Source organism: Eschrichtius robustus, chromosome 17, assembly GCF_028021215.1.
Source record: "Eschrichtius robustus isolate mEscRob2 chromosome 17, mEscRob2.pri, whole genome shotgun sequence".
NCBI classification, from domain to species: domain Eukaryota; kingdom Metazoa; phylum Chordata; class Mammalia; order Artiodactyla; family Eschrichtiidae; genus Eschrichtius; species Eschrichtius robustus.
Genome location: NC_090840.1, coordinates 50509997 through 50533395, shown reverse-complemented (window position 1 = coordinate 50533395; position 23399 = coordinate 50509997). Strand labels below are relative to the sequence as shown.

Sequence of the window (23399 nt, the reverse complement as noted above, 5' to 3'; positions counted from 1 at the left end):
TATAAATTCTCCGTTCCACCCAGACCTATTGAATCAGAGACTCCAGGGGTGGGGCCCAGCCATCTGCTTTAACAAGGCGTCCAGGTGATCCTGATGCGTGGTAAGGTTTGAGAACACCTGCAGCGCTGCTCTGGGCATTGTACCAGAGGCCAAATGCAGGCTACCCTCACCAGGTGGATCGCAGGGCTCATTGGGCATGAGCTTACTACCCTGTCTCTTCCTCCTACTTTCTGTGTGGTCAGTCACACAGGATATAAGGCTTATTAATTAATTAAACAAATACTGAGTGCCTGTTCTATGCCAGGGACTGAGCCAAAAAGTGGGGTATAGTGGGGAACAAGCCACTAGGGGCCTGGCCTCACGAAGCTAAGAGAAGACTTTCAACAGATCATCACCCAGTAAGTAATAGCTTACAAGACGTGCAGAGTTGGTTTTTTTTTTTAAATCAGGGCTTCTCAAACTTTAATTTGCATACAAGTCACCTGGGATCTTGTTAAAATGCAGATTCTGCTTTGGTAGGTCTGTGGCGGGGCCTGAGAGTCTGCATTTCTGTTTTGTTTTTTTAAATTTTTATTTTATATCGGAGTAGAGTTGATTAACAATGTTGTGTTGGTTTCAGGTGTACAGCAGAGTGATTCAGTTATACATATACATGTATCTATTCTTTTTCAAATTCTTTTCCCATTTAAGTTATTACAGAGTATTGAGCAGAGTTCCCTGTGCTATACAGTAGGTCCTTGTTGGTTATCTATTTTAAATATAGCAGTGTGTAACATGTCAATCCCAAATTCCCAATCTGTCTCTACCCACCGACCCTTCCCCATGGTAACCGTAAATTCATTCTCTAAGTCTGTCTGTTTCTGTTGTGTAAATAAGTTCGTTTGCATCACTTTTTTTAAAGATTCTGCATATAAGCGATATCATATTATTTGTCTTTCTCTGTCTGACTTATTTCACTTAGTATGATAATCTCCAGGTCCATCCACGTTGCTGCATATGGCATTATTTATTCTTTTTAATAGCTAATATTCCATTGTATATATGTACCACATCTTCTTTATCCATTCATCTGTTGATGGACATTTAGGTTGCTTCCATGTCTTGGCTATTGTAAACAGCACTGCAATGACCATTGGGGTGCATGTATCCTTTCAAACCATGTTTTCCTCTGGATATATGCCCAGAAGTAAGATTGCTGGATCATATGGTAGCTCTGTTTTTGGTTTTTTAAGGAACCTCCATACTGTTCTCCATAGTGGCTGTATCAATTTACATTCCCACCAACAGTGCAAGAGGGTTCCCTTTTCTCCACACCCTCTCCAGCATTTGTTGTTTGTAGACTTTTGGATGATGGCCATTCTGCCTGGTGAGAGGTGATATCTCATTGTAGTTTTGATTTGCATTTCTCTAATAATTAGTGATGTTGAGCATGATTTCATGTGCCTCTTGGCCATCTGTATGTCTTCTTTGGAGAAATGTCTGTTTAGGTCTTCTGCCCATTTTTTGATTGGGTTGTTTATTTTTTTGATATTGAGCTGCATGAGCTGTTTGTAAATTTTGGAGCCCTTGGAGTCTGCACTTCTAACAGGCTCTCAGGTGAGTCTGAGGGTGCCAGTCTGAGGGCCACACTTTGAGTAGCAAACCTCTTAAGGCAATTTTGTATTCGTTATCCCATTCTAGCCCAGCATTTCTGTGATAGGAAAAAGTGGCAGGAATTATTATGCTCATTTTCAAGTGAGAAAACCAAGGTCCTAAGACTTCCTTACAACAAGGGCTTGCACCCCAGAACCCAGGAGCTCCTCCGGCCTCTGCCGAGTTATCAAGAGGTGCTGGCAGCCCAGACAAAGGAGGAAGGCAGCTCCCTGATTAGCTCTCAGCTCTCGTTTTATCACAGAACCACAGAGTTCCCCCTGCACCCGTCCTGAAGTGGGGGAGAGAGCTGCTGCGTTCTCCCTCCGGTCCAGGACTTTGATAAGAAAACAGATGCGAATTTGCGATGCCGCCGATCAAAATGAGCTCTAGGGCCAGCGCTGAATGATAAGGAAGGCGTGCTCCCCAGTCCTGAAGGCGGAAGAATAACACTGGCACTTTGCAGCCCCTCTCACTCCCTGGCTTTGAAAAATAAAAGCCTCCCAATCTCCTTCCTATAGCGAAGGGAAAATGGGGCGCAGGCTTTTCTTGGCTTGTTTCCAGTCGGGGCAGCTGGAATCTATTGGTCACATTCAAGCAGTCACTCTTTCCCGCGATGGGCTGGCTGGATAACTGCTGTGTTTCATTTGAGAATGCTATTTCCCCTCTTGGGCCTCCCCACTCCAGGCTGAGGGGTACCCCATCAGGGCCACCCTTTACCTCTAGTGACCTGGCTCTGTTTCTTGCCTACACTGAACTTTCTCAGGATTTGGGGTGGTGGTGTGATTCCAAGGGATTTTAGGGATTCTTCCTTCTGGAGACTTTGCCCCACATCATACCGAACATAACAGAAAGCACCCACATCTCATGTGTTCAATATCTGGCCAATTGGAACAAATTATTTAATATTTTGGCTGTAAAAATATGATAACGACTTTTCTAATTCTGCTTTTGAAATGATTTTGCCTACAAGGAATAAATTCAATTTACGATGGGCCATGATTCCTCAACAATCATTATGCAAACTAGAAAACCTCTGCAGAGTAAGAAAAGCAAACCTTATTGTTTTGAAGCATCATGAATTTTTTATGAATTCCAAATTTAACTATTCATGAAGCTTACCATGATTTTTTTGCAGGCATTTAATCGAACGTCCATTTCAATTTTGGAGTTTTCTTTTCTTCCTATGGCATTCCCTACAAGTTTTTTAGAAGAGCTTTAAATATTTCTGTAGGCTCTTGAGGGTACTTAATGGCTAAAATGGCCCTGAATGATGTAGGGTGAGGCTGGTGAGAATTTCAGTGGATACCCCTTGAAGGAACCACTTACCAGCACAGCGGTCTTCAAGGCGCTTCACTTAATTCCTGCATTTCCTTACCTCCAGGGATCCAGTTTCATCTAAAAATCTGGTTGCCATGGTGCCGGGGAATCTCAAACTGCATGGAGAAAACTAGAGGGAATCATGAGGTTCAGGGGCTTTGTTCAAATCGACTAAATTTTAATTATAGAAAGTGTGCTGGGCAGTGGATAAGGGAAGTACGGCCCAGTCTGGATTGAGAGGGGTCACCGAGATGGGGTGGGACGGGGTGGCAGTGGCTGCGGTGTGGGGGGCAGCTCTGTGATGGTCCTGTATGTAGAGTGTTACATATACTGTCCTGTGGGCCTGGATGTCAGATGGCCTTTCAGTCCTGGCTTGTCTCCTTTATCATGCAACCCTGGGCAAATAACTTCCCTTCTCTGCCTTGGTTTCATCTGTATAATAGGATAATAATTGTAATGCCTGCGTCTGAGGGCTGTTGTCGGGATTAAATGAGATACAGCATGTAGCGTGATTAGCATAGTGCTTGGTAGATACCAGATGCTCAAATATTATTTTGCTCATATATGTGTGTATTTATGTTTATTGGATTCTATCAAAATAATACCTATTTTATGATTTATTATTTGTATTATATTTTTATTATTTTTATTGGGGGCGGGGTCCCTCTCAGTGTCTCTGCCCTTATATAGTATGACAAGACTTAGATCCTAAAAAATGCTTTTTTTTATTCCGATCACTCCAGTGCATGTTAGGGCCCACAGACACCCACAGCTCTTATCTGCTCACAGGTAAATCCAATAGCAAACACTGGCTGGAGGAGGGTTTTCTAAGAGAACATTTAAAGGACCAAAATAACATTCCGTGGTTGTCAACCTCCCAAGAAACATCAAGTCAGGTGATCTTGCTGTAGCCAGGGCAACGAGGCAGCAATTAAAATCAGTATTGATTGTTGGTGGTTCTCAATCCCTCGTGTCCATTGGAATGTTCCTGAGGCCTCCACTGGATCCTGGGATTGGACAGGAAGGGAGGAGGATTTCGAGGGCAGTTTTATGGGCCAGGCTTAGAGGAGGCTGGCATTGCTTCCACCCCCATCCCTTTGGCCAGACTCAGGCACACGCCACCTCTGAGTGTGAGGGTGACTGAAAAACGTGTCAGTCACGTAACCAAGAGGAAAACCAGCCAGTCGCTGCCACAGTGGGTGAGCTTAATACATAGTTAAGTTCAAAAACTGCTCTCCTGGGGCAAAAGGCAAAGAAAATTGAAGTTTCAAAAACTGCAGAAAGAGAAAGAAGCACACAGAACAATATCTGATGGTGGAAGAGAGACTTATTGTTTACAACATTATCACAAATGCCCATTCCATGTCCCAGATGAGGTGTCACAGGCTCCAATGCACCCTTCAAAGTCCTACAGCCCGTGGTCCAGGCCTCCTCTCCCCTACCCAGCACACTCTGGTTTATGGTGTGCCTGCAAGTCTCCTCCATCATACTGTAGGCAAGGGTTTCAAAGTATCATCCCTGAATCCCCAGTGCCTGGCATGGTGCTCGGCACAGAGTAATCAGTGTTGGGTGAACGTGGTTGCATAGGAGATAGTTGGAAAAGAAGAAAATGAGAGACAGGGGTGTCAAATCCCACTGATTAAGAGCACAGATTCTGCCTCTCAGTAGCTGGGTGACCTTGGACAGGTCTCAACCTCTCAGTGCCTTGTTTGTAATGTAGGGTTCATAACTGCACCAACCTCGAATGCTTGTTGTGAGGATGAAATGAGTTCGTATATCCAAATGTGCTTATAAAAGAGTGTCTGACTCATAGTTAAGTCCCGGGTAAACATTGTTGCTATGTTAGTAAGACAATAAGAAATGCCACAACTGAAAGGATGTGAGGGCAGAAATGAGCAATCACAACAAGAGGGGCTTGTTTGCACACAGAATGGGGTGGGGGTGAGGGGGAGTTTGATGGAGACAAAAGTTTCCCCAGGTACCATGGCTAGGAAACTTCAAAGCAAGTACACATCAGAGGGTGACATTTAACTTTTAACAGAGTAAATGGAACATCACCGTTCAGCCCCATGCCAGCTGGGGCAGGAAATGGGTCAGCCAGAGATGAACAGTTGGTTGACACAGGTGAATTGAGGAGTCCCACGGTGCCAAGTCGAGGCTGGTGTTTTGAAGGGGATATGAGTGGGGGGAGTGGTGTGGGAGAGAGATACACCTGGGGTATATGAGATCTACCAGATAATATTTGACACTGCGGCAGGCAACAGAGAAGCTTTATTGCATTAAAATTTCCATAATTCAAAAGATGTACTACAGCAGCTACATGATAATATTTCAAAGATTTGACAGAGACTTGAAGATATATTAGGGAAAAAACCCTGCATGGTAAGACTAAGGGGAGATAATGCCATGAATTTCAGCTTAGTCATTCAAGGTTGAAGTTTCTTTCTCATGAAAACGGAACACGGACCACTTCTGATGACAGCAAGATGGGGTGTCTAATTTGTGGATTACCTCGACCCTGCCGGCTCTTTTTCCATTCATCAGCCCCTCTCAGTAGGTGATCAAGAGATGGAAAACATGATGAGATACCAATTATTCAAATCTGATAAAGATGAAGGAAATAGTTTGAGCCTGCCCTCCAGAAGAGCCTGGGTGATGTGGGCTATGGCCCAGGGAAACTCCAAGATCCCTCCTGTTCTTAAGACCCTAGGATTCAAATCCTGCCCTTTATCCTAGAATTCAAATCCTGGGGATGGAGCTGTGGTCTCCCATCAGGAAAGTAGGCACCAGGTGCTTACCTGACTTCCTTGGAGACACGTCTGATCCTTTGTGAGGTGTGTGACCAGAGTTGGAAGAATAGCCCAGGATTAAAGAATGTTCCACCAGTTCTCTCCTACCTCCTGGCCAATGCCTACAATTCTGTAGTCAGATAATCAGCCCTTGTCTGAAGGCTTTAACTACCATTACAGTGCAAACTCCTGGGAATGTCTTCTGGCCTCTTATGATTGAAACTTACCTTAGAAATCGAGGGACCTGAGGAGAGGAGCTGAGAATATGGTGGGGAGGTGAGGATGAGGGGGAGACAGGAGAATGGACACCTTGGAGAGGAGTGAAAGGGAAACCAGAGTGGCCGAAGTCCGTCCTCACGTCTCTAGTCTGTTTAAATTCCTTCTAGCTCTCTACTGCCCTGAGAATGAAATCCACACTTTCCACCATGGCCTTCAATCCCCTGCGAATTCCACCTCATCGTTTGTCACTTCCTGTTCACCGCTCGGAAGCTGCACTGGTCTATTTGCAGTTCCTTGAACACAGCGAGCTCTTCTCCACCCCCTTTCCACATGTCGCAGCCTCTGCCTGGAAAACTCTTCCTGCTGCGCATTACACAACTGACTGCTCCCAGGTTTACCCATTTTTTTTGAGAGGAGGGGACATTTTCACCACCAGAAGGGATCTTGCTGTCTTGGTAATCTTTGTACCACTGGCACCTGGCACATCTGTGCAGGCACCATTCAAGTGGTTGTTGAATGAATGAACTTGTTTCACGGTTTGGTTGGGCAAGTCCCACAGCTCGGTTCCCAGTAGGATCAGGCTTGGTGAGTGGGTTGAGTTTCTATAAAAGTCTTCCTCCCAGGTTCCAGTTTTGGTGAAGCTATCTTCGTGGGCGCGAATGAATGTGTTCATCACTCTGATTCCCGTCTCTAATACCCGGCTGTGGACAGGAAAGCTGTGCCCACAGAAAACGGCCTGGTCCTACATTCACCTTTCAGCTCCTTCAGCCAGAGGCACAGCGGGGTGCCACCCAGTTAGAAATCCTAAGGAACAGGGCTCCTGAAGATGGTTCAGGGTCTCAGTGTTATAGATGATTAAATATCCTTGACTCATGCCTCCGTTGTTATATGGAGAGTTCTAAAGTTAGATTCTGAGCATAAAGAATAAAATGAGAATAAGAAAGCCACTAAACTTCTCACACAGAAAGCAGTTTTCCTCTCCTGGGACCCGGAAGCACTTTCTACCGTGTGAATCCTGAAGGTAGAAAACGGGGCTGCCATCCTAGGGTAGAGAATGCCCGTAACCCTCATGTAAGATGTGTGACACCCCGGTAGCAGTGAGCCTCATTAAGAGAACCTATAAAGGGGACTGTTCGCCTGTTTTTGCCTACCCTGGGTACCAGAATTTTTATAATTAAAAATTTTTTCATATATAAAACCACCATTAAATCCTCTTGTATATATATGTATATATTTGTGTATGAATATATTTGCGTGTGTCTGTATATACATGTATACGTAAAATATGCAGGAGAATTTAACAGTGGTTATTTGTGACAGGTGGGGAGTACAGGTATTTTTTTTTAATCTTAGTTGGGTTTTCTGAAGTTTCCTAAATGAACATGCTTATTTTTGGAATAAGGAAAAAAAGCAATGAAAGTAATTTTTTAAAAAATAATATGCTCTCATCAAAGAGAAACATTGGAAAATAAGAGTTACAAAGGAGGAAAAATTACTCAAATCAACTACTCTTCATATTTCTGGGTTTTTTAATTGTCTTTTTTTAAAAAGTAAGCTATTTTGTCTTAGTATAGTTATAATCACACGATATGCAAACTATTTTTGGCTTGCATTTTTTTTTAATTTATTATTATTATTATTTTAAATTAATTTAATTATTTTTGGCTGTGTTGGGTCTTCGTTTCTGTGGGAGAGCTTTCTCCAGTTGCGGCAAGCGGGGGCCACTCCTCATCGCGGTGCGCGGGCCTCTCACTATCGCGGCCCCTCCTGTTGCAGAGCACAGGCTCCAGACGCGCAGGCTCAGCAGTTGTGGCTCACGGGCCTAGTTGCTCCGCGGCATGTGGGATCCTCCCAGACCAGGGCTCGAACCCGTGTCCCCTGCATTGGCAGGCAGACTCTCAACCACTGCGCCACCAGGGAAGCCCCCTGGCTTGCATTTTTAAACTTCATTATAACCACTTTCCCTGTTATTATTTAGTCTCAGTACCATTATTTTAACTTGAGAATAATATTCTAACTATTAAGTTATTATAGTTTGTTTCCTCATTAGGGGACATGTATGTTTTTTCTAACGTATTACAAGTTATTGAGTATAGTTCCCTGTGCTATACAGGAGGTCCTTGTTGTTTACCTATTTTATATATAGTAGTATGTATATGTTAATCCAAAACTCCTAGTTTATCTCTCCTGCCCACCCCCTGCCCCCACTAGATTTTAAGCAGATGAGTGACAATTGCATTTCCATTTCAGAAAGATGCTCTGGCTGACTCACCTGCAGGGTGAGGCCGAAGGTAGGCAGAACACAGAAGCCAGGGCTGACGTGGAAACCTCCTTCATCTCCCATTTCACAAAAATCTAAACCCACAATTCCATTCCTGCCTTCACTTTACACGGGGTTGTAAAAGTTAGGAGCACTGTGGAAATTTAGGAGTTCAACTTTCCCATTTTTACAGATGGTCAGAAAGGCTTAGAGTTTGTGACTTCTCTAAGGTTCCATAAAGCTCTAGAGGAAAACTGTAACTAGAACACAAGACTTCTGATTTTAGACTCATGTCCTTCTCTATAGAAGACTGTAGCAAATAAGATACCTTAAATGTCCTTTGGATACTTGGAACCGGGTGAAGTTGAAGAGGGGTTTATAATTATGTAGAGAAAACAGGGCTCCTCGATGACAGCGGTGGTGATGGCAGTGATGATGGTGATAATTCCTTTTTTTTTAAATTTTATTTTATTTAACTTTTTATACAACAGGTTCTTATTAGTCATCCATTGTATACACATCAGTGTATACATGACAATCCTAATCTCCCAATTCATCACACCACCACACCCACCCCCCGCTGCTTTATCCCCTTGGTGTCCATACGTTTCTCCTCTACATCTGTGTCTCAATTTCTGCCCTGCTAACCAGTTCATCTGTACCATTTTTCTAGGTTCCACATATATGTGATAATATACGATATTTGTTTTTCTCTTTCTGACTTACTTCACTCTGTATGACAGCCTCTAGATCCATCCACGTCTCTACAAATGACCCAATTTCGTTCCTTTTTATGGCTGAGTAATATTCCATTGTATATATGTACCACATCTTCTTTATCCAGTCGTCTGTCGATGGGCATTTAGGTTGTTTCCATGACCTGCCTATTGTAAATAGTGCTGCAATGAATATTGGGGTGCATGTGTCTTTTTGAATTATGGTTTTCTCTGGGTATATGCCCAGTAGTGGGATTGCAGGGTTGTATGGTAGTTTTATTTTTAGTTTTTTAAGGAACCTCCATACTGTTCTCCATAGTGGCTGTATCAATTTACATTCCCACCAACAGTGCAAGAGGGTTCCCTTTTCTCCACACCCTCTCCAGCATTTGTTGTTTGTAGATTTTCTGATGATGACCATTCTAACTGATGTGAGGTGATACCTCGTTGTAGTTTTGATTTGCATTTCTCTAATGATTAGTGATGTTGAGCATTCTTTCCTGTGTTTGTTGGCAATCTGTATATCTTCTTTGGAGAAATGTCTGTTTAAGTTTTCTGCCCATTTTTGAATTGGATTGTTTGTTTTTTTCATACTGAGCTGCATGAGCTGCTTGTAAATTTTGGAGATTAATCCTTTGTCCGTTGATTCGTTTGCAAATATTTTCTCCCGTCTGAGGGTTGTCTTTTCATCTTGTATATGGTTTCCTTTGCTATGCAAAAGCTTTTAAGTTTCATTAGGTCCCATTTCTTTATTTTTGTTTTTATTTCCATTACTCTAGGAGGTGGATCAAAGAAGATCTTGCTGTGATTTATGTCAAAGAGTGTTCTTCCTATGTTTTCCTCTAAGAGTTTTATATTGTCCAGTCTTACATTTAGGTGTCTAATCCATTTTGAGCTTATTTTTGTGTATGGTGTTAGGGAGTGTTCTAATTTCATTCTTTTACATGTAGCTGTCCAGTTTTCCCAGCACCACTTATTGAAGAGACTGTCTTTTCTCCATTGTATATCCTTGCCTCCTTTGTCATAGACTAGTTGACCATAGGTGTGTGGGTTTATCTCTGGGCTTTCTATCTTGTTCCATTGATCCATATTTCTGTTTTTGTGCCAGTACCATATTGTCTTGATGACTGTAGCTTTGTAGTATAGTCTGAAGTCAGGGAGTCTGATTCCTCCAGCTCTGCTTTTTTCCCTCAAGACTGCTTTGGCTATTCAGGGTCTTTTGTGTCTCCATACAAATTTTAAGATTTTTTTTGTTCTAGTTCTATAAAAAATGCCATTGGTAATTTGATAGGGATTGCATTGAATCTGTAGATTGCTTTGGGTAGTATAGTCATTTTCACAATATTGATTCTTCTGATCCAAGAACATGATATATCTCTCCATCTGTTGGTATCATCTTTAATTGCTTTCATCAGTGTCTTATAGTTTTCTGCATACAGGTCTTTTGTCTCCCTAGGTAGGTTTATTCCTAGGTATTTTATTCTTTTTGTTGCAGTGGTAAATGCGAGTGTTTCCTTAATTTCTCCTTCAGATTTTTCATCATTAGTATATAGGAATGCAAGAGATTTCTGTGCATTAATTTTGTATCCTGCAACTTTACCAAATTCACTGATTAGCTCTAGTAGTTTTCTGGTAGCATCTTTCGGATTCTCTATGTATAGTATCATGTCGTCTGCAAACAGTGATAGTTTTACTTCTTCTTTTCCACTTTGTATTCCTTTTATTTCTTTTTCTTCTCTGATTGCCGTGGCTAGGACTTCCAGAACTAAGTTGAATAATAATGGTGAAAGTGGACATCCTTGTCTTGTTCCTGATCTTAGAGGAAATGCTTTCAGTTTTTCACCATTGAGAATGATGTTTGCTGTGGATTTGTCATATATGGTCTTTATTATATTGAGGTAGGTTCCCTCTATGCCCACTTTCTGAAGAGTTTTTATCATAAATTGGTGTTGAATTTTGTCAAAAGCTTTTTCTGCATCTATTGAGATGATCATATGGTTTTTCAATTTGTTAATGTGGTATGTCACATTGATTGATTTGTGTATATTGAAGAATCCTTGCATTCCTGGGATAAATCCTACTTGATCATGGTGTATGATCCTTTTAACGTGTTGTTGGATTCTGTTTGCTATTATTTTGTTGAGGATTTTTGCATCTATATTCATCAGTGATATTGGTCTGTAATTTTCTCTTTTTGTAGTATCTTTTTTCTGGTTTTGGTATCAGGGTGATGGTGGCCTCATAGAATGAGTTTGGGAGTGTTCCTTCCTCTGAAATTTTTGGAAGAGTTTGAGAAGGGTGGGTGTTAGCTCTTCTCTAAATGTTTCATAGAATTCACCTGTGAAGCCTTCTGGTCCTGGACTTTTGTTTGTTGGAAGATTTTTAATCACAGTTTCAACTTCATTACTTGTGATTGGTCTACTCATATTTTCTATTTCTTCCTGGTTCAATCTTGAAAGGTTATACCTTTCTAAGAATCTGTCCATTTCTTCCAGGTTGTCCATTTTATTGGCATAGAGTTGCTTGTAGTACTCTCTTAGGATGCTTTGTATTTCTGCGGTGTCTGTTGTAACTTCTCCTTTTTCATTTCTAATTTTATTGATTTCAGTCCTCTCCCTCTTTTTCTTGATGAGTCTGGGTAATGGTTTATCAATTTTGTTTATCTTCTCAAAGAACCAGCTTTTAGTTTTATTGATCTTTGCTATATTGTTTTCTTTGCTTCTATTTCATTTATTTCTGCTCTGATCTTTATGATTTCTGTCCTTCTGCTAACTTTGGGTTTTGTTCGTTCTTCTTTCTCTAGTTCATTTAGGTGTAAGGTTAGATTGTTTATTTGAGATTTTTCTTGTTTCTTGAGGTAGGCTTGTATAGGTATAAACTTCCGTCTTAAAACTGCTTTTGCTGCATCCCATAGGTTTTGGATCGTCGTGTTTTCATTGTCATTTGTCTCTAGGTATTTTTTGATTTCCTCTTTGATTTCTTCAGTGATCTCTTGGTTATTTAGTAGCGTATTGTTTAGCCTCCATGTGTTTGTGTATTTTACGTTTTTTCCCCTGTAATTCATTTCTAATCACATAGCGTTGTTGTTGGAAAAGATGTTCGATATGATTTCAGTTTTCTTAAATTTACTGAGGCTTGATTTGTGACCCAAGATGTGATCTATCCTGGAGAATGTTCCGTGCACAATTGAGAAGAAAGTGCAATCTGCTGTTTTTGGATGGAATGTCCTGTAAATATCAATTAAATCTATCTGGTCTATTGTGTCATTTAAAGCTTCTGTTTCCTTATTAATTTTCTGTTTGGGTGATCTGTTGATTGGTGTAAGTGAGGTGTTAAAGTCCCCCACTATTATTGTGCTATTGTCGATTTCCTCTTTTATAGCTCTTAGCAGTTGCCTTATGTATTGAGGTGCTCCTATGTTGGGTGCATATATATTTATAATTGTTATATCTTCTTCTTGGATTGATCCCTTGATCATTATGTAGTGTCCTTCCTTGTCTCTTGTAACATTCTTTAATTTAAAGTCTATGTTTTCTGATATGAGTATTGCTTCTCCAGCTTTCTTTTGATTTCCATTTGCATGGAATATCTTTTTCCATCCCCTCACTTTCAGTCTGTATGTGTCCCTAGGTCTGAAGTGGGTCTCTTGTAGACAGCATATATATGGGTCTTGTTTTTGTATCCATTCAGCAAGCCTGTGTCTTTTGGTTGGAGCATTTAATCCATTCACGTTTAAGGTAATTATCGATATGTATGTTCCTATTATCATTTTCTTAATTGTTTTGGGTTTGTTTTTGTAGGCCCTTTTCTTCTCTTGTGTTTCCCACTTAGAGAAGTTCCTTTAGCATTTGTTGTAGAGCTGGTTTGGTGGTGCTGAATTCTCGTAGCTTTTGCTTGTCTGTAAAGCTTTCGATTTCTCCTTCGAATCTGAATGAGATCCTTGCTGGGTAGAGTAATCTTGGTTGTAGGTTCTTCCCTTTCATCACTTTAAGTATATCATGCCACTCCCTTCTGGCTTGTAGAGTTTCTGCTGAGAAATCAGCTGTTAACCTTATGGGAGTTCCCTTGTATGTTATTTGTCATTTTTCCCTTGCTGCTTTCAATAATTTTTCTTTGTCTTTAATTTTTGCCAGTTTGATTCCTCTTTGTCTCAGCGTGTTTCTCCTTGGGTTTATCCTGTATGGGACTCTCTGTGCTTCCTGGACTTGGGTAGCTATTTCCTTTCCCATGTTAGGGAAATTTTCGTCTATAATTTCTTCAAATATTTTCTTGGGTCCTTTCTCTCTTCTCCTTCTGAGACCCCTATAATGCGAATGTTTTTGCATTTAATGTTGTCCCAGAGGTGTCTTAGGCTGTCTTCATTTCTTTTCATTCTTTTTTCTTTATTCTGTTCCGCAGCAGTGAATTCCACCTTCCTGTCTTCCAGGTCACTTATCCGTTCTTCTGCCTCAGTTATTCTGCTATTGATTCCTTCTAGTGTATTTTTCATTTCAGTTATTGTATTGTTCATCTCTGTTTGTTTGTTCTTTAATTCTTCTATGTCTTTGTTAAACATTTCTTGCATCTTCTTGATCTTTGCCTCCATTCTTTTTCCGAGGACCTGGATCATCTTCACTATCATTATTCTGAATTCTTTTTCTGGAAGGTTGCCTATCTCCACCTCATTTAATTGTTTTTCTGGGGTTTTATCTTGTTCCTTCATCTGGTACATAGCCCTCTGCCTTGTCATCTTGTCTATCTTTCTGTGAATGTGGTTTTTGTTCCACAGGCTGCAGGATTGTAGCTCTTCTTGCTTCTGCTGTCTGCCCTCTAGGTGATAATTCTTTACAAGAGACAAAATGCTTCCATGACTGTGAAACTCATTTGATCTTCAAAATACCTCAAATAATAGTGCCCATGATTTACTTCCAAGCTGGGCAGCATGTGAGATATTTTATAGACGTTATTTTATTCAGTTGACACCGTAGCCTTGTGAGATTGCTATCAGTCTTCCCATTTTATAGATGGGGAAACTGTGGCTTAGGGAGATGAAATGACTCACCCAAATAAATGAGGAAGCTGGAATTATAACTCAGTTCTTCTAACTGTGAGTTCTATCCAGGATTTTTTCCAGGATTAACCATTCAGACAATACTTCCTCTGGCAGGTCATTTAATCAAATTACTGAAGGGCATGGCTGAAAAGAAGAGAGACAGACTGGCTGGCCAGACCAGGTGCATGGCTCTTGAGTATAGGCTGGCCACTCCTTCCAAGGATGACACCCCCTCCAAAGGGTATACAAGACAAAAGTGGAGTTCTACACAGCAACCTTATCCAAAAATAACTGGCCATAGCTACAGAGCACCAAATAAGCACTGAACTGTTTTGTTATCAATAAGAACGCCATCTCCAAAGTCAAAGGGCATAAGATATGACAGGAACATGAGTTGCTAGAGGACAGAACTCTTTTTTCAACATTGAAAACTTCTAAAAATTTATTACTTCTTACAGCCTCCTATATCAGCCTAAATCTAAACACTTGTTGCTACAGACAACAGTTCAGGTTTGTGGGTCAACAAAACTGCCCAACACAGATACGCTCTGGAAATGTGATAACAAAATTCATTATTGGGTTATTTCAAAGTGAAATTATTTGGAACAACTATACCTTGTTCAGGTACATAAAAGCAGCCCAAAATTTACCATTCATGATTGATTTACTGGGAAAAATGCAGGGCACCAAGAGAAGAAATGTCACATTTGTCTTTATTTCCTGACATAAACAAAACCATAAGTTTAATAGTCTGCCTCTACTGTGCTGGAGATATTTATCCTCCTATAGCTTAGGGAGATGGAAGGAAAAGTGTGATGATTGCCAAAAGCACTAAAAGTGAGAAAACATAGCTCCTTCTTAAAAAAAAACAACAACAAACAAAAACAACAACAAAAAAAACCTCATCCTTATTCAATGAAGGAGAAAATCAAGGACCACCTGGAGCGCTTGTCTGTATTTCAATTCAGTCATTATTACAAACCAGTTTCCCAATGTCATGGGTTTTGCTAGCTGTGCGGTAATGGGTTTTCTCTTCCCCATCCCACCCCCAGCTAGCAGCAGGGGCTCTCTACTCAAATGTCACCTTCCCAGTTCTCTATCTAAAATCACACAAAATCTTTATCTCTAAAATCAAAATCATTATCTAAAATCCCCTCAACGCTACCTATTCATCCTTCCTGCTTTTTAGCTTCTTAGCATTTATTACTGTTTCACATGCCTTGAATTTTACTCACCTATTTTGTGATGGTTGTCTCCCCTACTAAAATATAAGCTCTATGACAGCAGGGATCTTTGGCTTTTTTTTGGTTTTCTTTTGTTTCCCCAAACGAACACAGTGCCTAGCACATAGTTGGATACATATTTGTTGAACAGATGAATGAAGGAATGAATCCATTTCTTCAATAAAGTTGTTGAGAAACTACTAAGAGCTGTGACTAAGGAGTAATGGACAAAAATGTCTCTTATTCAGCCTCTATTATCTACTGGGCACTGGCTAAGTGCTTTCCATGTCTAGGGTAGGAAACTCAAAATGCTATTTTGAAAGATGGCTATAAGTTGTACCCCTTGCTCTAGGGAGTGGGGGCAGAACCCATCCTAAGGATGAAACTGCTCTGCTGTTGAGGAAAACATTCAGTGGCGCTTTGACTATGCAAAGGGATGGGTAAGATGTGCTGAGGCTGTTCTTCATCAATGAGGCAAAATTATGACTATGATTTCTTTGGAGAGCGTGTTTGTGAGGAAATTTTCAGTTTTCCCTGACAAATGTTTGAGCTGAGCTGAATGTGGGGGCTGGGGGGGGGTGGAATTCTAGACTTGAGAGTGGAAGTAGATTTGAGAAGGAGCTCAGTTCTGAGGGAAGAGACCCCAGAATCATGGCGACCAGCTGGTGCCCGAGGAGAGAGACCACCAGTGAGGGGTTCCTTCCAATGGGGCATGACTGATAGGCTTACAGTCATGTTTGAGACCTAATTTTAAGTTGCCCCAGCAATATCTTCACTCCTTCAGCAAATCTGTTGCACAAGACTATTTAGTGAGTACATACAATATAGCTATAGTAGGTGTTAAAATATTATTAAAATATTGGTAAATTAGCCTCTGTCCTGAGCCTTCTCTCCCAGTTCCCGCCACCACTGCCTTGAGCACCCTGGCTCCCAGCCCCAGGACCCTTTAACCTCCCCAATGATCCAGACACTAATGGACTCTGCCCGACACAGCCGGGATCCTTTAGGATTGACTGGCTATGCCCTGGACCAGAGCAGCTGTTAAATGTGTTGACTCTCATCCATGCCTCCACACATACCAGCTCGGTTTTGGAGGTGAGTGGGGAATAAAGGAGGGGGCCGTGTCCACGCTTGGGTTGCAGCAGAGCAGAGAGAGAGAGTAGTAGCATGGAAAAGAGTGATGGGACAGCCATTGACAGAAAAGCAGAAGGCGCCGTGGGTGGGAGGTGGGGAGTAAGTGACACGCAGCACCTGGGCATGCAAGCACTTGCCAACCCCCTCAGAAATATCCAGAGGGGACTGGTTTCCTGCAGTCATGCAGAACAAAGATTCAGGCTATTACATTTGGGTATTAAAAAGAGGAGCTTACAGAAGATCTGGAAACATGGGGATACTGAGATTACGTATCAGACAGAATATGATAGTTTCAGCTTCATATCAAAGAATAGTTTGTGTCAGCAAAGAACAGGCTGAAAGAAAACAGCATAATTCCCCTTGTGTTTAATCAGATGTTCACCTGCACAGGGCATACGCATGGCCCTGGCTGGCTCCACAATGCCAGTTTCAAATATGACACGTTCCCCAGGCATGAGCATCCCCGGGAGGAACACGGGCACCTGCTGTTTATTAGACTCTCTGCTCAGCTCCAGCAATCTTGTCTTTTCTCTTAATATCAGGAAAATTAATGGGAAACTATGAGCAGAAATACAAGCAATTATTTTCAAGAGGCCCAAGCAAATGCTGATGGGCCGGGGGAGAGGGTATTGTTCTACCGTCTTCAGCACTCCACCCTTTACAGGCTTTTTGTCCTGGAGTTCTCTCTCCTCCCTTTGTCCTCCACACTGGATCTTTCCTTTTCTTCTCATACTAGCATCTTTACCTTATTGATAAGTCTCGCATCCCACTCACTGACAACACAGTTGGCCCCTTGCCAGGCACCAGGGACAGACTCTGCCCTGGGCTTGCACAAGGCACACAAATGTTCCCATCTCATTGCAGAAAAACCAGCTTAGCCCCAGGAAGCCAGAAAGTAAAAATGGCACTTCACCCTGATAGCTAGCACTCAAGAGAAAGAACAATCAAATAGCTTGTGAGAAAAGAGGGAGTGGTCCCTTTGTCCCCCTTGCCCTACAGGACGGTAAACACTTTCAAGAAAACATCTTTCAGACCCAAGAGGTATGTCCGCCGTGTCTTACAATATTCACTCCGAATATTCCAGAGCAAAATATCTTCTCTGCCGCCTCTTGGACCTTCTCACCTACAACTCTCCCCTCACTGCACTCTGGCCGCACTGACCTCCCCTTGGTTCCCGGGATCTGCCAAGCGCATTCCTACCCCAGAGCGCTGCACCTCCTGCTCTCCCTGTCTGGAACACTCTAGCAGTCAATGTGATACCCTCTCTCACTTTCCTAAGGTTCCCACTCAAATATCACCTTCTCAGGGACCCTCCAGGATGACTGTATGACAAATAACATATACCTCTAGCACTTTCCGCACCAGACATATCTGACGTTTGTTTAATTTCTGTCTCTCTCCACACGAGCTCTAGATATAAGGCACGTGTCTGTTTTGTTGGTGGCAGAGACTTCAGTACCCAGAAAAGAAGTTGACACAAAATAGATGCGCAATAAATACTGTTGAATGAATGACTGAATGTTCCCCCCAACTCTTTTACCACCAAATAATGTTTTATTACCAACTTTCCGCCCAGAAATATTAGAAATTCTTATTATATCACTGAAAGCCTGTCTGAGCAACTAAGAAGCAGAAGCTAACTGACGTGCCCTCACTCACTTGTTCTAATTCCAGCCACGGGGGTCTTTAGTAGACCTTGTTAGCTTCATCCCAGGTCAAAGTAAAATTTATATTAGCTTTTCCAGCCCCCAACACCCAGGAGACAGGAGTGCCTGGGCTGGGAACCGCTACTTCACCCATTCAGTAATATCATTTCTTCCCACTAAAGGAACACACAATGTCCACACACAGTGTGTGTATATACCTGTCGACACCCCATTCAGACTGTACAAGTACTGGACTACAGAATATCCCATTTGACCTTCCCATTTCAAACACATATTTTCCAGGCACCTGCTGGATGCTGGCAATGCAGCAATACATAACAGAGCTGTGGAGCTTACGTTGCAGAAATTAGACAGTGAATGCTCTTTAACTTGAACTAAAAGTGACCTAGAAATCTAGAATCTTCAAAGACATGAACCCACGTTAACATTTTTCATTCTCAAGGTTCTGGAAATGGATAGTGCTGGTGGTTGCACAACGTTGTGAATGTACTTCATGCTACTAATTGTGCACTTAAAAAGGGTTAAATGTATATCTTACCACAAAAAAATTCTTTTTTCATTCTCTTTCCAAGGATATGCGTTAAATGTGTCTTGTGGTTCGCGAACCTGTACTCCTTTTGCTTAAATTTCTTTGGTTAAGTAGAAAAGGAGTATACACAAAGGGTACTGGGCAGCTCACAGAATTATAAGGAGGACTGGAGATGTTCCTAAGGAGAAGCATTCACAGCCATGTTGCAGAACTGTGCTGTCACCATGGCCACCAGGCCCTGGTGCTCCAGTTTGCAATGTTGCTACTTAGAAGGGGAGCTTACTTTAGTACAACTGCCTTCAGCACCAGTGGCACTTCTACATCAAGAACTTGACCTTTCAGCCACTGCCACTGCCCAAAATCCCCTCTACCATCTTTCCCAGAAAATAGATTCTAGATGGTGCTGGCATTCTTACGTTGCCTACTTTCAAAGAAAAGTTTCAGGCAGGTTTGGTGGCTGATTGGTAAAGGCAAGGTCACATGCCTGTGTATTAGCTGCAAGGGAGCCTGGGAAAGTGTTCCACCCTGGGATCCAGGGCTCATGAGGCAGGACCTTCTCCAAACACAGGAAGGGTTTTCAGTAGGTGCTGTGCATGCAGCCAGGAAATGTGACAAATGTCCCCTATGGATAGGCTCTCATTTTGCTCTTCTTTTTTCCTCCTAGACACATTTTCACCTCTCCAAAGCTTCACTTATACTTTGCTTCTTCAGACCCCTATAGAGAGACACTAGAATAGTTTGGAGCCTCCCCCAAATTTCTCTGTGTACAGATGCACAAAGGGTCTTGGGCTTACTGTAGGCTGGAAGAAAATCAGAATACAGAGTAGCTTCTCTGCAAGTCAGACTCCCAAAGTGCTTAGTCTCTAGGCCAAATTCAGAAATTTGGGACAGACTGTAGGATGCAGTAGATAGACAGAGGTAGAATGGGCTGGATGACAATTCTTACCCTGGAAAAATGTTGTCAACCTAGCAGGTACTCGTGAAGTACCTCTATTCTATGTTCATTCATCAATCCAACATTTCACATTTATTTATTGAACGACTTCTGTGCTCAATGGGTCAAGCCCTGTTATATGTGCTGGGGATTCAGCAGTTGACAAAATAGACAAAATTTACCGCTCTCGTGTACATTCTAGTGGGGGAAGACTGGCAAAAAGGAAATAAAAATACAATGCATTAGACAGTGGTCAATGCTGTAAAGAAAACCAAGCAGGAGAGGGGGGTATTAGCCTGCTAGGTCAGACTGGGTGGCTTTAACAATAAAAATCTGTTTTTCTCACAGTTCTGGAGACACACATCCAAGATTAAGGTGTTGGCACATCTGTTTCCTCTGAGGCCCGTCTCCTTGGCTTGTAGATGTCCATCGTCCCCTTGTGTCTTCATGTGATCTTCCCTCTGTGTGTCTATGTCCTAATCTCCCCTTCTTATAAGGACATTAGTCATATTGGAGTAAGTTCCCACTCATATGAACTCATTTTACCTTCATTACCTCTTTAAAGGTCCTGCCTACAAATAAGGTACTGGAGCTTAGGGCTTCAACATATGAATTTGTGCGGGACACAATTCAGCCTATAACAGAGGGAGAGTATTGAATGTTGCAAATTTGTTTAATTTTTGTTTTAATAATATTTATTTGGGGTTTTTTTCTTAAAATTTTTATTACGAAAATTTCTAAGCATACTCAAAAGGAGAAAATACACACACACAATCACGTATTAATCCCCAGCTTCAACAACCACCACATTTTGCCAGATTTATTTCATCTACCCTCTCCCTCTGCTTTTTCTTGGTGGTTGTTTTATTTATCGCTGGAATATTCTAAAGAGATTCCAAACATCATGTCATTTCACCTTTCAAAACTTCCACATGTGTCTCCCTGAAAGGATATGTCCCTATATAAGGCCATCATCACACTTACTAAAATTAACAATTAATCCCTCGATAGCATCTAATCCCAGGCCATATTTAACTTTTCTCACTTATTGAAATTATCTTTAGAGTTGTTTGCTCAAATCAGGATCCAAATAGTCCATCCATTGTGTGTGGTGTTTACATCTCTTAATCTCTTTTAATTTAGAAGAGTCATCCCTGCATGTTTCTTTACAAGTGATTGACTTGTTGAGGAAACCAAGTCAGCTTCTCTGGGGTATCTTACATCCCAGCTTTCACTGATTCCTTTCTCGTGATGCTGTTTAACATGTCTGTCTCCCCACGTGATTTTCTATGGCCTGGAAGTTAGAATTAATGGCTGGACTTGGCCCAAGTTCAATTATTTTTCCAAGTACACTTCACTGGTGATCCTATTTACTTCATTTTACATCCTATCTGGAGGTATACAATATTCGGTTGCATTTTTAGTGATGCCAAGATTGCTCAGTGACTTCGGCTGGTAATAGCTTGCGTGCTCTGTTGTAAAGTTCCTCATTAACCTCTACTTTACCCTCTGTTGATGATCATCACTTGTTTCAGTTTTTCATTAGGGTCTGCAAAATGACCATTTTCTAACTGTGTCATTTCCTTCATAATTCAAATCCTCCATAACTCCAACATAGAAAAATCTTCCTTCCTTTACTAGGGCTGTTTGGTTACTCTGGAATTTGGTTCATAGTGAAAATGCAGGACAAATTCTGGGGATATTCTGGAACAATCCATGAAATCAATGTTTTTATTGAGTTACATTTTGAATGCACTAAAGGAGCTGGATTTTGAAAGGATATCTACATCAAATCTTTGAAAAAATAAGCAGATGATTCTTTGGTATTCATTTAATCCCCAAATATCAGCTTTGAAAACCTGGATATACAGAATTGGTTTTCCATAAGTGAAGCACGGAGTTTTCAAACAAGAAGACCCTGGATAAATACTGACCAATATATTGATGGAATGACCAATAGATAATCTAGTATAGTGGTTCCCTGTCTTCTTTCTATTGATAAGACATGTGACCAAGGACAACCAACACCTCCAAAGAGGTGACAATAGAGTAGCACAATTATGTGCTAGGCACTGTGCTAAGTGCTCTACACACGTGAACATATTTAGTTCTCATTACAACCTTCTAAGATACACTTTTATCCTCCATTCCACAGATGAGGAAATTAAGGTAAAGAAGGTAAAGGTAGGGACTTCCCTGGTGGTCCAGTGGTTAAGACTCCACGCTTCCAATACAAGGGACTTGGGTTCGATCCCACATGCTGCGCGGTGCAGCCAAAAAAAAAAAAAAAGAACGTAAAGGTAGCCACACAGCTGGTAACCGGGGGAGCCAGGAGTTAAACCCGTGCAGTGTATATGCTGACAAGCACACTACAGCACAGCGTAGCTCGCCAAAGCTGCTGGTTACGTATAATTCCCAGAGAGTTAACTACGACTAACTTTCTCTACTATTCAGAGAGCAACTTCAAATCCATTCTAATTTAATTATTTTTAAAAGACATAAATCAGTAGAAAATACGTACTCTTTGAACAGTGAAGAACTCATTGCAACATATATTACATTGGTCATGACAACCTGGTGGAGACTGATTTACAGAAGCTCGGGGAAGATGGTCCCTTCTGACAGGCTGATGCTGTCCAATTCCAGGTGGGTTTGGGGGCATCTCCAGAGTGAATCGAATTGCCTCACAGTAATAGCTATTACTTATATAAGGCTGGATGCTGATCTAAGCTCTTTAAACATATTAACTCCCCTATCTACCTAAAGGGCCTCCCTCACCCCCAGTGGACTCCAGGCCATATTCCCATGTACCTATATACCCTTGAGAATGTCCCCAGGAGACCATGGAGGGTCTGTCAGGAAAGTTGTGTTTATTCAGTTTCTTGAAGGACCTGTCAGCCAGCCCTGCCTCTCAGAAGTCAGCTCTGGAGTGAACAGTCTCAAGGACACCTTGGTGAGCTGAGGTGGCCTCCAAGAAGGAGAGAAGGTCCTTCCCCCTCCCTGAAGCGGCTTGCCCACTCCCCTCCCCACCCAGGAGGGCACTCTTTGATTGATGCTAGGATGCTTCCAGACAGCCATCTGCACACTGCCCCATGCTCTGTGGCATTAATCAAAGAACGAAAAATCCTGGCGACAAAGCTGACAGGCGCGCCTATTCTGACTTGACAGCGTTCATGTCTTTGTCAACCTGTCTTTCCATCTTTAGGAATCATCATAGCTCCAGCTTTCCTCCTAATACCACAGTAAACATCCATCAGTGACTCAAGCCAGATATTGGTTGCTACCCAAACTTCTCCCGCTCCTTATGCAGGTTCTTTTGTGATCCCTGGGTCATCATCTCCACCTGACTGACGAGGCCTCCCCTTCTCGTGGCTTCTTGCCAAGGCTGCTCTTAGCCTGAGCTAATTAGCAGGCTCTACCTACACCCCATCCTCTGCTCTCCCCCCACCCCCCCACCCCCCCACCCCACCACTCGGGCAGGCTGGAATTGAGAGGGAGAGTTCAAGAGCTGTGAAAAATGAGCAAAGCCTGGAAAACAGGAGAAACTGCCAACCGGGAGCCCTCCACGCCACTTTTAGGGCAGCCCCTCCCTATTACGAGAGCAATAAAGAAGTAGCAATTTATGCATTTAGAAGCCAGTGGCCCTTTCATCCGGAGCGGCTGATGAATGCAAGGCACACTCCCCCGCCGGGGGCTCCAGCTAGAAGCGCACACGCCGTGCTGCAGCAGGGAAAGGGCTGCCTTCCTGAGCCACCGCTCATAAAGCAGCTGGAAGCAGCGTGATGGAGCAGAAAATCGCCTGGTGAACTCGAGATTTCAGTTTCCACTTCTGTGTCTTGAGAATGTTCCCTTCCAGGGGGCCTGCTCCGGGCCCAGTCACAGGAGGCAGGAAGGAATGATGGCCCGAGCCTTAAGTATAGCCTGACTGTGTGATAGATAAAGAAGGA

General features: G+C 42.2%; 1 pseudogene; it reads left to right on the top strand.

The window, feature by feature from the left end:
* The window catches only part of LOC137751047 (sal-like protein 4), a 77341-nt pseudogene that overhangs the window by 5111 nt on the left and 48831 nt on the right, over nt 1-23399 (top strand).